The following is a 14804-nucleotide window of genomic DNA, read 5'->3' on the forward strand; positions in this document are numbered from 1 at the left end:
CCACGAGGCTCCTGGACAGATTGAAAAGGGTAAAAAGAGGTTTAAATGTACCAACTTTCCACTGGAAAATATGCCTGTTGTTCTTGGCAGTTTGACTTCTGAAAGGGACTGATCAAGACTGAACCCACAGAGTCTAACACCTTTAATAGTTCTGTGTTGGTCAGATGTTCAAATGAGAGACATGTTGTGATCTAGCATTCAGATTAAATACTTTTTAGATCAATATTTAATTGTTCTTTTTTTCCAAATATATACATTTTATACACAAATGTACCATACAATTTGGAACAGTCATTGCTACATTCAGATGTATGATGTGATACATTTTAAGTTCTTAATAAGAATGAGAAAAATATTTTTATAAATCTCCTTATATCCCAAATCCAACTATAAAAGCTCATATAAAAAGTATTCATATAATATATATTTATAATAAAGTGTAAACAGCAAATGGCCAGATAATAGTGTAACAGTAAAATGTTATTACAGTTATAGTGCTTTCCGTCCATTTATTTACCTTTTAATCATTTGTCTGGTTGTACACTGGTTTACTAAGTGTAGTTGGATGTTGTACTTTTCCAGGTGCTATTATGCTTTAAATGGTGCATGCTACATTCAAAACATTTTAATAATCCTCTGGCAACAGGATCTCTAGTCCTCCTCCAAAAGGCTTCCTGTGTTATAAACAAATATATTCTGTTCAGAATAAGGGGGTTTACAGGCTGCACTGCTCCCTTGTTAATATAAGCCATTAACTGAATTGTGTGTGTTTGCAGAGTTGTGGTTGTTCAGTACACTAAGGGCCTTATTTACTATGATCCCAAATAGTGGGTACTAAACAAAGGCAGGGTGGCCATCGGGAGGGATGGGACAATTTCCGGTAGGCTGGCGACGTCATGAATAAAACGCAAACAGGCCGTTGCAAGCGAGTGCATGGCCCTCACTCTGCTGTCATGAGCCGGTCAATATGCAGTCATGTAATGTATGCAGGTGACACCAATGCCAAGATACTGAGAAAATTATGACTCATCAATTCAATGTAATCCATGATGTATTTACAATGCTTTCTTGCTGTGCATTTCTCATGGATACTCTTGTGGTCCAGTGCTTTCTTATCACTTCAAATTTTGCATTTAAATCAACTCCTATTTCAGTATTCTACAACTTTCATGGTTGTATATTTAAAAATTATAACTGCAATATATTATTTTCTTTGTTTGTTCTTAAAATGAACTAAAACTTTTTAACTGCTACTTAAAAATCTCCAATAATATGCTGTGTATATTTGTGAATTTGTGACGAATCGGCTAGTGGAAGAGGTTAACAAATATACTGAGTTACTAGAAAAAACCGACATATGGGAGAGTATTTGTGACAAAGTCAATGCTGTTAGTAAAACCAAAAATATTCCACTCCAAAATTATAACACAGGTGGAAAAAATCTGTCCTGTGTGTATTCTGTCATTGTGCCTCCTTCTCCTACTCTCCACAGTGACATCATCTGTCATCTGAGCGCAGTGAGCAACCGGTTAATACCTGCCCTTCAAAGGTATTATTTATAGATTCAGTTAGCGTCAGTAAAATACCTTCAAGTTTGGTAAATCACAGTGCATGTGCTAAATAACATATTTGCATTTTCTCCTCCCTGTATTTTGCACACTGGGGTTGAAACGTCCAACATTACATATTCATTATGGCAAACGTACTAAATGGACAGCGCGTACTATCTTGCACAGTTGAAAGATGCAAACCTCAGTGCGCTGCGTTAGTAGATCAGCTTGCACATTTTTTGCGGGTGATGTCAAGTTTGCACACGTTTTTACACACGCAAACCTTTAGTAAATCAGGCCCTAATACTCCAGTGTTATGGTGATCTGTATAAGATAGATCTACATACTTAGGTACATACTTGTGTACAGAAGATCAGAAAGCAGGGACTGATATCTTTCTGCAGGATTCGATGTGTTAATGAGAGCATTGACCCTAGGGAGTTTCTCTCATTCTACCCCTCTGTATACCCCTCAGAACTAGGTCAGAGATGTATATATCAAGAGTTTGAACTGTTTTTATACATACAGAGGGAGTTCATAGCACTCTTTACCCTGCCTTTATAAGGCATCACCATTGTTGTCTTATTAGTAATGGAGAGGGAGTATTTATGAGTGTTCATAAACATATCTCCTGCCAAGTGTCTGCCTTGTTGCTGTTAAGTAAACATGCTGGTGTTCTTATCATTTTTCCAAGTACTGGTGCATTAAGATGCGTAAGCAGCAAGAAGAAAATTGGCTTCAGCACATTATCCAAGTGATAGAAAAGAGAGGTGGTTAGAAGTTTGAGGTGAATTTATGTTTGTGTGTGTATGTGTACTAAGGGTAGGTGGTATGTGAATTGTGGGGGGTCATGACAGCCGATACTGACAATCCATCCAGCCTCCGGACATCGATCAATCCTCATTCTTTATTGCGTCTTTGTGTCTCATCCTCTCCTACGAGTAACCTCAAGGCACACTGATATTGGATTCTCTGTCCTAAGATGTGTGGATGAGAAGATAAATAGATGAATGGATGATGGGGAAGATGAGCAAATGCATGAATATGATGGATGCATGGATTGATGGACAGATAGACCGAGTAAATAAAGATGGCCTGTCAGGATGGTACAGTAAGAACAGTTCAGTCAGGAACACTCTCGTCATAGATTAAACCATTTATTGCAACAAATGGTAATACAGTTTTACTTGGCATTGAAGGCTCCACTCTAAGATGCTCCCTGGATTAGCCAGCAGCATGCTGAGCTATAAACAGGGAGCGCAATGCAAAACCCCCTTGGAGTGACATGAATTGCAGATTGACCCTAGAGCCATGATGGGACCCTGAACCAGAAAGGTGGAGGCTGGGGTGGTGGCCAGCAGCAGGGTGAGCAATGGTGAAGCTAGATCAGTGTTGGTGGAGTCATACTTAAAGGGACCGCCTTGTGGTGAGAATGGCTGTGATTGGTGTGTGATTGATAAGGTGTGCTCGTTCGATCAGTGGCTGTCAGCTGATTACAGCTGGGGCGTATGACCTCCGTGTCCTGCATGAACTAACGCTATGCTTCATCTATGAGAAAAAAATAATGATTTAAGCTCTTGGTTTCTTATTTGCAGTTATTTCAGGTAAACAACAAAGCAAAATGACATCAAAAACCAGCTAACTCAAATCAGAACTTCATATAAGTACACTGTCTCAATAGATGTTGTGCTTTGAGGTGAATTTTGCTGACACATCTCTTAAGTTAAACTTGGCTGTAAAGTTTATCAGACAGGAAAAAAGGAAGGGGATCTTTATTGCAGCTGGGAGTTCCTTTCTTGTTCAACGCCTTTGATATAAGGTTGGGAGTGACTCTCAATGTCAGTATAATTGGAGATTGCCCAAGGCACTTGAGCCACTTTCAGTTAGTTGTCAAATGTTTTTCAAACTTTCATCCTCGCTTTGCCTTTCTGTCTTCTCCCCTTCGTCTCATCTGTCTCCCTTTCTCTGATCTCTAACTCTACATGATAGATGACCTTTGAAAGGCAGCAGTTTACCTAGCCACAGGTGTGTGAAACAAGTGTGTGTCTACTCATGCTTCCATAAATAAGTGTGTGGCAAAGTGTAGCATGCATTAATAATGAGAACTTGGCTGCACACTGTTAGGCAAGGTTTTACAATGTATACCCGGGCTTGATATCAACAGGACACTAGGTTTGGCTGATTGTTTCTATTTTCATATCATCCAATTGTGGTTACTCGATAGCTGATCGCCAGAGGGTCACGGGAGTAAGGAGGGGGCAATAGTGAAATCATAATAAAATCACCTTAAAGAGTCAATTATTTTTCAACTTGGACAATATTTTCACATAATTTTGGTTTTAAGTATCTAATGGGGACAAACATTTTTTGAATATGTACAGTATTGAGAGTGATTGCTTTGGCCGGCAGCTGAAAACAGGCTGTAATGTAATCTTTGGGGCCTGTCAGAGGGTTTTTTTGTCAGTGGCTCAGATTGTTATTTTAAGTGTCTGACAGCAAAAGTAAACACAGGATATAGCTGCCTGTAGCAGCATTATGGCTAATTGCAATGGATCTATACAATGCTGTGCACATTCCTACATAAATGTAAAATCATACATGAACTTATTTAGCCGTTGACAACATAGTGAAAGTGTGTGAAGGGCCTGAGGCTAGATCCAATTATTTCAACACATGCCTCCCTCCTCCATCACTGGGATGTTCTCTCTTTGTCTTGCTGTCTGTGTACACTGTAATTAAAAACGTAATTATTGATGCCGCAGAACTGTTAAGGCAAAAGTCGAACTGATGAAATACACAGGACAGACATGCACTCACGCTTCCACATCAAGTTATTATCTGCACCTCTCTCTCTCTTACAACCCGAAGCCACATGTCTGCTGCAGCTGTTGGCTCTTGTTTGAACAATCTGCATGAGGTGATTGTGTGTGTGTGTGTGTGTGTGTGTGTGTGTGTGTGTGTGTGTGTGTGTGTGTGTGTGTGTGTGTGTGTGTGTGTGTGTGTGTGTGTGTGTGTGTGTGTGTGTGTCTACAGTATGTGTGCCTCAGTGCAATTCTCTCTCTTCTCCTGAGGTGAAGGGCTCTGTGCGGTGACTAATGAGCCAGTCTACAACATTACTTAGAGTAATACCTCAGCCAGCACCACTAAAACTCTACAGGACACAGGTGGCCCAATGTGTGTGTTGATATATGTAACTTGGTTTCTGTGTGTATCTAATCTTATTTCCTCCTTTTCCAAAACTGACATAATGATTTTAATAATAGCAACAAACATAATTTGATAGCCTCCTATCACCATGAGGCACTAACAAAATACTGGTCTGTTGTGTTAGACTCATCTACTAACAGCTAATTCAAGCCACAGCCACTTACACAGCTGCATGTAAGGCGGGCAGGAGCACAGTGAATAAACATCAATAGAATCTCTATTCCTCATCCAGTGGATATGTGACAGAGTTAAATGACCATTGACTGAAACAATGTCAGATTTAGTTGTATGGAAATACTTTTCTTTATTAAATCATGCCTGTTTGTAACACTATCTATTAAATGAACCACGAACAACGTCACCTTGTCCTTTTTCATATGGCTTATGTCCTCTTCTGGGACTTCTCTAGACCATAGAAAGGTTTGAAGATCCTCCTCCATGGTTCATCTTTTTAGAATAAACGTTATGTCATTTTAAGCCCAGAAAAATGGCACAACATTTCTGCCTTAACCAGGCTGTATAAAAAGGGGCTTAAATAATATTAAAGCTAATGACACACACAAATGTTAGTATGCAAATGTAAGCAAGTTAGTATTGCCAAGTAAGACCCAAAAAGTTGCTAATAAAATAAACAAGGACTTTGAAAAGAACTATCTTAAATGTAGCATTAATTATTTATGTAATGGTATGAATTATGATACTTTGACAGAAACTCCAGGCCAGTATTAGCACTGGTTTGCTCTTTTCTTCATTTCTCTTGGGTTTTGGCCAGAAGTACCTTTTTCCACTCAAAATATTCACAGGGGAAGGCAAAAGTATCTTGTGGGAATGCAAAAGTATCTCAAGGGAACTTTTTTACCCCAAAACACCTCCCCCTCATTTTTTTTAGCCCATCTATTTTTTTCTACTCTATTGCTTCATACTGTCATGCCCTCAATGTCATCAACAATAAACTAAACAATTAGAAAGTCACCATACCTAACCAATTTCATTAACAATTTACAATGTATGCTAGATGGAAGAGGGGTTTGACTGTTAGTCACAGTTTTGACTTCTTTCCAAAAATGTATTATAAATGACTTTGAAATCCTAACGTGTATTTGCTATCACTGTACACTCATTTATTTAAAATAAAGTGGGCTGCGTATATATTTTTAGCAGTGTTCAATTCAGCCACATGTTCATGAATATTACACATTTTGTGAAAGTCTTTAGCTGCCACCACTGGATATTTTACAATAGTGTCATAAGCACAGCATAGTTTCCCTGTATTTTGACCTTTAGTTTACTGAAGGTAACATCTCTAGGAATTTCTATGCTATTGAAAAGATGGTCAGTAAATCTGGCATGCTTGTGTACACTGTTGACATTATCGCCTTCAGCAGATAATAGAGGTAAAGTGTCAACATTCACAGTCATTGCAACAAGTTTATGGTGCGCGTTCTGTAATATATATCAATTTTAACCAGTATAGCATGTGCATCAGATATACATGGTAAAGCAAGATATTATGTCACTGGCTTTACTGGCTAAACTGTTAGCATAAAAGATTTTACTCATATTGTTTAATCAGGTCATTGAATAAAATCTGTTTTTTACTGTCACTTCTAAGTTAGTCTTGCAAAAGACACGTCTGAAATCTGCCTTTAGAGAATCACAGATTTTATCATTATACTTAACGAGCTTAATGAGTCAATAAAAGTTAATCTATTATACTCCCTTCTGTCACAAATAAACCCAATGTCAATGTAATTTGATCATACTTAATGCAGCTATACTAAATATTGTCACTACGAACAGCCCCAGACTCCTCAGCCCCATTAAACATTTTGTGTAGAGATTGTAGGCTCACAGGATCTTACATTGCAACAAACATGTTTTTTAGATGCGTACTCTGTCACAGTCACCAACAAGCTCCTCGCAAAGAAACAGTGTGCCCTACATACATGTCATATGACACAACCACAATCACATTTGTTGTCCTCCATCAGATTGCACGGCGTTAGTGTTCTATTCTTTGCACCAGTCTTAATTGTACCAAGTTATAATACAAAACCCTTCCTAAGCATTTTTCAACATTTATGTGTTTTGTGGTTCCATGCAAGCAACAGAGTATGGCAAAAGGCAATTATTTCTACCTCTATAGAATAAGCATTTTTTGAAGAATTACATGAATTACATTCAATTTTAATAAAATTACTTTAAATTTCAACATACTTTCTCTTCATGATTCAGTTTATGTGCCCAGACATTAATTGCCTTTAAAAATACAAGATACAGTCTTCTACAGTCTCTTCTCTTTAACAGTTCATTTATCCAGTTCTCTTTATATAGAGGTACGTGTTAAGTGCTCTGTGTGTTCTTTGTGCATGTGTTTAATGGAGTCTTTGTGCCCCAGGTGTTGGGCCATATTTTTATTAATCTGTTGCCTGCTGTCACAATGTTACAATAATGAGCACAAGATGTGACATTATGATGTTTTCATGTGTGTGTCTGTGCGTGTGCCAGTGTAACGCAGTAATGAGCAGAGGCTATGATACGATCAGAGATATTCCAGTCTCCAGAGCAGATGTTACTCAACCTCCCATCTCCGCTCTGATCATATTAAGCAGACAAGAGGTGTCTGTGTCTCTCTGTGTGTGCGCTCGCATTCGTTTCTGTGTGCGTGATAGACAGAAAGAGAGAGAGACAGGGAGTGGGAGGAAGCCGTGCAGATGGGGAATTCTAACTAGACTTATGGTAGGCCAGGGACAGGTGTCTAATACATTAATCGAGAAGAAATCCAAACTGTGTTGGTGGATCACAACAGGCTCGCTTTTTTATTTGAATATTTGATTTGGAGAAAGTTATGACCTTTGGCTGTGAAGAGATGTAACCATTGTAAAGCGTCCTTGGGTTTGTAAAAAGCACTATATAAATCACGCCTATTATTATTATTATATTTGTCAAGGTAATGGTAATACTGTTATAATTACAATAATTATGATTGACAAGATCATTAGTGGCCTCTATCTAACTCCAGTTTGACACAATAGTGTCTCTCAAACACCACATCTCAAATGAACTTTGTTGCCTACTGACACTGTTACTACTACTACTACTACTACTACGCTTCCATTATGACTCTCAGGTGTTTATTTTTACCTTTTTTTCTGACAGAAAATGGAATAGGGACTGATTACCCCACTCGTGTTTTACTCATTTCTCAAATATAAAATGAAAAACAGTGAAATCTGGTGAAACACTATATCAAATCTCTAAAGTGGACAGTAACAGATATACTCATCCCTGAGAGCACGTGTGAGAGCAAAAGAGCCATGGACAGGCAAATCAGGGAGCAGCTGTAGATTTACTGTTCCCATCGGAGGGTTTGGCCTCTAAGAGAAGCCATGTGGAGCAGCACAGCTCTCCCCTGGGCTCTCACAGCTGCATATACCTCTGCTCTTTCTCTCTCTCTCATGCTCACTTTCTCCATTTACTCACCTGACCTTCTTTCAATCCTTGCATCTCTCCCTTTCAGTGCTCTTCTTTCTCCAGCTTTACTGTATCTTTCCTGTGTCCAGCTCCTGGCCTCTTGCCACACTTCTCTGTCAAACTGGAATTTGAAATCAACCTTTCTTTATCTCTTCTGACCTCTGTGTCTCTCTTATCATGCTTCTTCCTTTCTCTCCTCACTCTCTGTTCTACTTTCCTATACCTTTCTTTTGTACTGCTCATCTCTAAACCTTCCTCTCTCTCTCCTTACATTTGATTCTCTGTCCATCTCCCTATTTGCCATGTCTTTTCTCTCCCAAGTCTCCTCTTGTTCCTTACTCATCTCTTCTTTTTTATCTTTTTTTCTTCTATTATCCTAACATACGCCCACAATATATGTATACAACATGCACGCAGGAGGGTGCATTTGTTTGTCCTTTTTGCACAACTAATGCGTTGTCTCGACCATTCTTTACTCAACAATCCCCCCATCCATCCCCCCGTCTATCTCTTCATCATCCCACTGCTCCTTCTCAGGAGCTAAGTTTTAATGAGAACTTCGAACACTGTGATCATGCTGACTCTGAGTATTGTTTTCTCCCTTTGGACTGTCCTCACTATCTGCTCATAATTTATGTCTTTCCCTTTTTTCCAGACTACTCTCTATTCCGCTTCCCATACTGACCTTCTGCACCTCCTGCATTTTAACTTTCTTACCATCCCTTTGAGTTGGGACTCATTACGGCGAATAGATAACACACATCCATGAATGTGGACATGTTGTCCTAAAAGGGGAAGGGAGAGCTAAGAGTGAATGTGGGTGTTAATGATCTTTTACACTGTTACTACTTTTCTGTAGTATTGCTTTGTTGTCTGAAGGAGAAAGCAGTTGTGCTCTGAATGGCCCATTGATTTCAGGCATGTGGAGCTAGACACGCACGTACACACGCTCGCACGCACGCACGTACACACACAGAGTCTGGGAGGCTCTGTGAGGCTCTGTGAGGTTTAACAGAGCCTGTCTCATCTTCCCTGTCTATCCTTTAAGCTGTGCTCTTCTTTCTCACTAAATGCATGGCGGGCTGCTGGGTTGCCCCGGCAGAATGACAACTAAGACTGGTGAGAGCAGAGCAGAAATATCTCACTGTGGGGCTAGCAGGTAGGACTCTAATGCAATCCAACAGTCAGGGCATCTGAAGTCATTCCAGTGCTCTCAATTGCTGCAGCGAAATGATCTAATCAATTTGCCTGAAGTGAGAAATACTATATGCCCTATTTGGCTACTGGATTATTGATAGGCAAAGCAGTTGTTGCAGCCATCATTGGGCTGCTTTTATGTTCAACTGGGATTAAGATATAGCTAACCAACATGTATCAGCAATGGTGCCCTCAGACAGTGATGCACATTTTTGCCTCACAGTATTAGATTTCATTATTCTTATGAATTTCCGCTCCTGTTTGGTACTTTTTCTCACTAGACCACCTCGCCTCTTTACTTCCATGGATCCAAATCCCATTTTCCTTGTACTCATGCATCCCACTTCCCCCATTAAGGCTGCAGGGGAGTGGTGGCTCTCCTCAGGTCTCCTTTGGTCATCCAGTGACAGAGTGGACTCATTATGGTGTGGAGCTGGGGTATCTATACTACAATAAGTGAGAGGGAGACTAATGAGCAGTTAGATCAAGCATGCCGCAGGGAATGTGTTATGTACTCCCATTAACTAAACCGTTGTGGTGCTAAATTTGTGTGTTTGGACGGAGCAATGTTGGCCTCTAATCAATTGATGGAGACGACTACTTGCAGTACCTCTGTAATGAACTATTATGCCAGTTTAGAGTGGTTAGCTGTCACTCAGGGTGTGGTCTCATCAAATCAAGGCTCTGTAGTTTACAGCAGATTTGATTGTGGTGCTTTCTTTGGGTAGCCTGACAACCTATGTGTGTGCATGCATTTTTGACAAAAAGAGACACAGAGAGGGATACTGAGAAAAAAGAGAGGAAAAGAGAAGGGTAATTAGGTATCTTTCCTCACTCTCCCCTCCTCAACCACCCCCATATCTCCCAGAGGGGAAAGAAGCCTCGTCAAAGCCCTGTCATGAATTTTTAACAACCCTGTCGGTCTGCTCTCTTAGGAGGTGTATGTGTATGTGCATGTGTGTGGGGATTTGCATGTGTATGTTTATACATAGTAGGTGAGAGGAGAGTATTTTGACACATTGTAGACCTATATGCTCCATTTACATCATACAAATTGCCAGAGTATTATGCATGATATATCACGTATTGAACAGCTGTTGCTTATACTCATGTATTACGTCACATACAACAAAGTGCCCAGAGAGAAATCCAGGACCAAAGGAGAAATCTGCAATCAATACCTGTGTGGTCATACACCTCTGTACAGTATGTGTGTGTTTTCTGCATGCTGCATTCTAAACATATACATTTAGAATATTGAACATGTTTGGATTTTTTGAGATTTGGGGTGATTCATCTCAGTCAGTGGTGTGACATTAACATGATGTGACTTTACACTGACATTAGCTGACATTGGATATCAACCTGATGACAAGACCTCCCACACTTGGCCTTTTCAACATGGATATGAACTGCTGCTCCCATTCCCCCTCAGGTGGCAGATTATTATAACCTTTTTTTTTTTTTTTTGTCATGAAACATGAAACATGAATTTGATTTTTGTTTTGATAGCGGTTGGACTTGTGTGTATTTTCTGCTTAAGTGTCACTGAATTGATTTATTTTTTGGAATATTGATACACAAATAAATAGTAAAAATATTAGTAAAACAATGCAGAACCACTTTTGCAGGGTTAGCTCTTACTTGTGCCAAGGCAAGGCAAGGCAGTTTTATTTATAGAGCACATTTCATACACAATGGCAACTCAATGTGCTTTACATAAAACAGAAAAACATGTAATTTGAGAAACATTAAAACATACAATTAATCCCCCACCCCCACCCCCCACACTAATAATAAAAACAAAGTACATAAAAATAGAAGGAGAGAAATAAAATGCTAGAATAGAGCATTAAATATAAAATTGCAGCATAAAATAATGATGGGCTTTAAAATCATTAAAAGGACATAGAGTGCAAATGAAAGATTAAAATGTAAAGTGCTTTAAAAGAGCTCAATCATAAGCACAGGAGAAGGAAGTGTTTTTAACCTGGATTTAAAAATGTTCACAGTTGGGGCTGATTTCAGTTCTGCTGGTAGTTTGTTCCAGTTGTGTGCAGCATAACAGCTAAAAGCTGCTTCACCATGTTTAGTTTGAACTCTGGGCTCCACTATCTGACCTGAGTCAGTAGATCTCAGAGCTCTACTGGGTTTATATTCTACTAACATGTCATTCATGTATCCTGGACCTAAATCATTCAGTGATTTGTAGACCAGTAGCAGAACTTTAAAATATATTCTATAGCTGACTGGGAGCCAGTGTAAAAACTTTAGAACTGGAGTAATGTGCTCTGATCTCTTTGTTCTGGTTAAAACTCGAGCTGCAGCGTTCTGAATGAGCTGCAACTGTTTAATGCTTTTTGTGGGAGTCCAGTCAGAAGACTGTTACAGTAGTCGAGTCTACTTGAGATGAAAGCATGAATCAACTTCTCCTGGTCTGTTTGATACATAAAACCCTTCACTCTGGATATGTTCTTAAGTTGATAGAAGGCTGTTTTGGTGATTGATTTGATATGACTGCTGAAGGTCAGATCTGAGTCTATCATCACGCCAAGGTTTCGGACTTGGTCCCTAGTGTTTAGAGGGAGTGACTCGAGATGTTTACTGACAGCAATCCTCTTCTCTTTATTGCCAAAAACAATGACCTCAGTTTTGTCCTGATTTAATTGAAATTTTGGTTCATCCAATTAGTTACTTGCTCTAAACAGTGACACAATGACTGTATTGGACTGTAGTCATCTGGGGACAGTGCTAGGTATATCTGTGTGTCATCTGCATAACTGTGATAGTCTACATTAGAGTTCTGCAGAATTTGACCCAAGGGCAGCATATATAGACTGAACAGAAGGGGTCCAAGAACTGACCCCTGAGGAACTCCACTTGTCATAGCCACTCAATCAGATTCATAACTTCCAATGGTCACAAAATAACTCCACTCTTCCAAGTAGGACCTGAACCAGTCTAGGACTGTCCCGCTGAGTCCTGCCCAAGTTTCCAACCTGTTCAACGGTATACTGTGATCCACAGTGTCAAACGCAGCACTGAGATCCAACAGGACCAGAACTGACACCTTGCCTGAGTCAGTGTTCAACTTTATGTCATTTAACACTCTAATAAGAGCTGTTTCTGTACTGTGGTTAGGTCGGAAGCCTGACTGAAATTTGTCAAAAAGGCCACTGGAGTAAAAACCACTTTCTCTCTTGGCTATAAAAGGAATATTTGAGATGGGTCTGTAGTTGGTTAACATGGAAGCATCCAGTGTTCTCTTTTTTAAGAGTGGCTTAATGGCAGCTACTGTTAGGGGTTTAGGAAACGTGCCTGATTGAAGTGAGCTATTTATTACTTGTCTCAAATCTGTTTCGACAGAGTTCACAATAGTCTAAAAAAAATCTGATGGCATTATGTCAAGACAGCATGCTGATGGTTTTAGATGCTGCACTGTTTCCTCTATGGTTTTTTGGTCAACTGTTTTAAATTCTGACATTGCAATTGAGTTATTCCTGGGAGGTCTTAGGCATTGCGTCATTTTATTGTTTTGTTGATTTGTGTTGATATTTAACCTTATGGACTGGATTATTTCACTGAAAAAGCAAATTCATGGCATTTTTCTGTGGAAAGGAGTTCTGGAGCTATCTGTTGAGGGGGGTTTGTAAGCTTATCAACCCTAGCAAACAGAGTGCGAGTGTTGTTGATGTTTTTATTAATAATTTCAAATAAGTGTCGCTGTCTAGCTTTGAGTAACTCATAGTTAAAATGACAAAGACTTTGTTTGTAGAGGTCAAGGTGAATTTGAAGTTTAGTTTTTCTCCACTCACGTTCTGCTTTCCTGCATTCTGTTTTTAAAGCCTTTATCATCATAGTGTTCCTCCATGGTGTTTTCTTTCTCATCAAGGTCGTCTTAGTTTTAATAGGTGCAACAGCATCCATGACATTTGAGATTTTCCAGTTAAATTTATCCAGGTACTAATAACATTATGTGAGTACATATGGGGCGGCTGTGGCTCAGGTGGTAGAGCGGCCTTCCTCCAATTGGAAGACTGGTGGTTTGATTTCCCAACTCCTCCAGTTCTCATGTCGATCTGTCCTTGGACAAGACACTTAACCCCAAATTGCTCCCGTTGCTGCGCCAATGGTGTGTGAATGAGAATGAATGGTTAAATTCCTGATGTGCAGGTTGGCACCCTGCGTGGTAGCTCCTGCTGTCAGTGTATGAATGTGTGTGAATGGGTGAATGAGATGTAATGTAAAGCGCTTTGAGTGGTCGTAAAGACTAGTAAGGCGCTATATAAGTACAGTCCATTTACCATTTACATACCAGATGGGCTGTAAGATTAATTGTTCAATCATTATACTTTTATAAAAGCTGTGGATTTAGATCTAAATCAATAGATAGCATCAACCACATCAAGCATTTGATGAACACAATTTGTAAATGGAAAACATATGATTCAGGGAAGGATGTCTGGGTCACATTGCTTAGCCTGATGCCACCGTGACCCGGCCCCGGATAAGCAACAGAAAATGGATGGATGGATGGATGGATGGAAAACATATGATTCATATGTGTCACTTTTGAGTATGATGAACACAGTGCATAATAAAATCATGATCACTATTCTGTGTTGGTGTGTGTGTGTGTCTATGGCTTGAATGGGGTGTATATTTAGCTGCTGACAGCCAGTGAAGGGGAGGTGGAGACAGGTCTGGAATAAAGCCCAAGACTGGAGGCCAAAGGGACGGGGCTGTTGATCAAGAATGGAACCATTGCCGATAGCAGACACATGACACACGTGATACACATTTATACCCACACTCAGTATTAGCACAGAATCACATCTACTACATACAGTAAGCACCTCATCCAGATATTACTATTGCACAGATCTATGCTTGATGTTACACTTTCCTACTTGTACAGTCTAACAGATGGATATCAGAGAAAGATTTGGCCGTGACTACAGATTATTTTCGTAATCTGCAATTGCTGTCATCAATTTGAAAAAAACATCCCTGCATGGAGTGAGTTGCTCGGTGCCAATGTTGTAACCTTGCTGTTGTGGAGGAAGCCACTGTGTCAGGGTTTAGTAAAGCACCTTTCCTTGACAGGGTTGTGCTTACCCAGTAGAGTCCGAACAGGGCAAAGCAGGGCCAGGCTAGGCTGTGTTTTGATCAGTGTGGATTTCCCTGAGTGAACACATACACAACATTATTGTTTTGGTTTGGCCTCTCTGCCTGCTGTCTGTCTTGTGATTTCACTGTTATAACTTTGTCCACTTAGATGTACTAGGCGTGACACTGTGAGGTAGGTTTATGAAATAAAGGAATAAAGCTTTCTCCCTCTCCCTGTTCCCCCTGTCCATGTTCTTGTTAGTGTTG

At 39.8% G+C, this 14804-nt stretch overlaps 1 protein-coding gene across 1 annotated transcript in view; it reads left to right on the top strand.

Moving 5' to 3' along the window:
• Positions 1-14804, top strand: part of LOC128358351 (voltage-dependent calcium channel subunit alpha-2/delta-1) — a 58015-nt gene that overhangs the window by 6915 nt on the left and 36296 nt on the right. The gene's annotated exons all lie outside the window — the stretch shown is intronic.

Source organism: Scomber japonicus, chromosome 5, assembly GCF_027409825.1.
Source record: "Scomber japonicus isolate fScoJap1 chromosome 5, fScoJap1.pri, whole genome shotgun sequence".
Taxonomy (NCBI): Eukaryota; Metazoa; Chordata; class Actinopteri; order Scombriformes; family Scombridae; genus Scomber; species Scomber japonicus.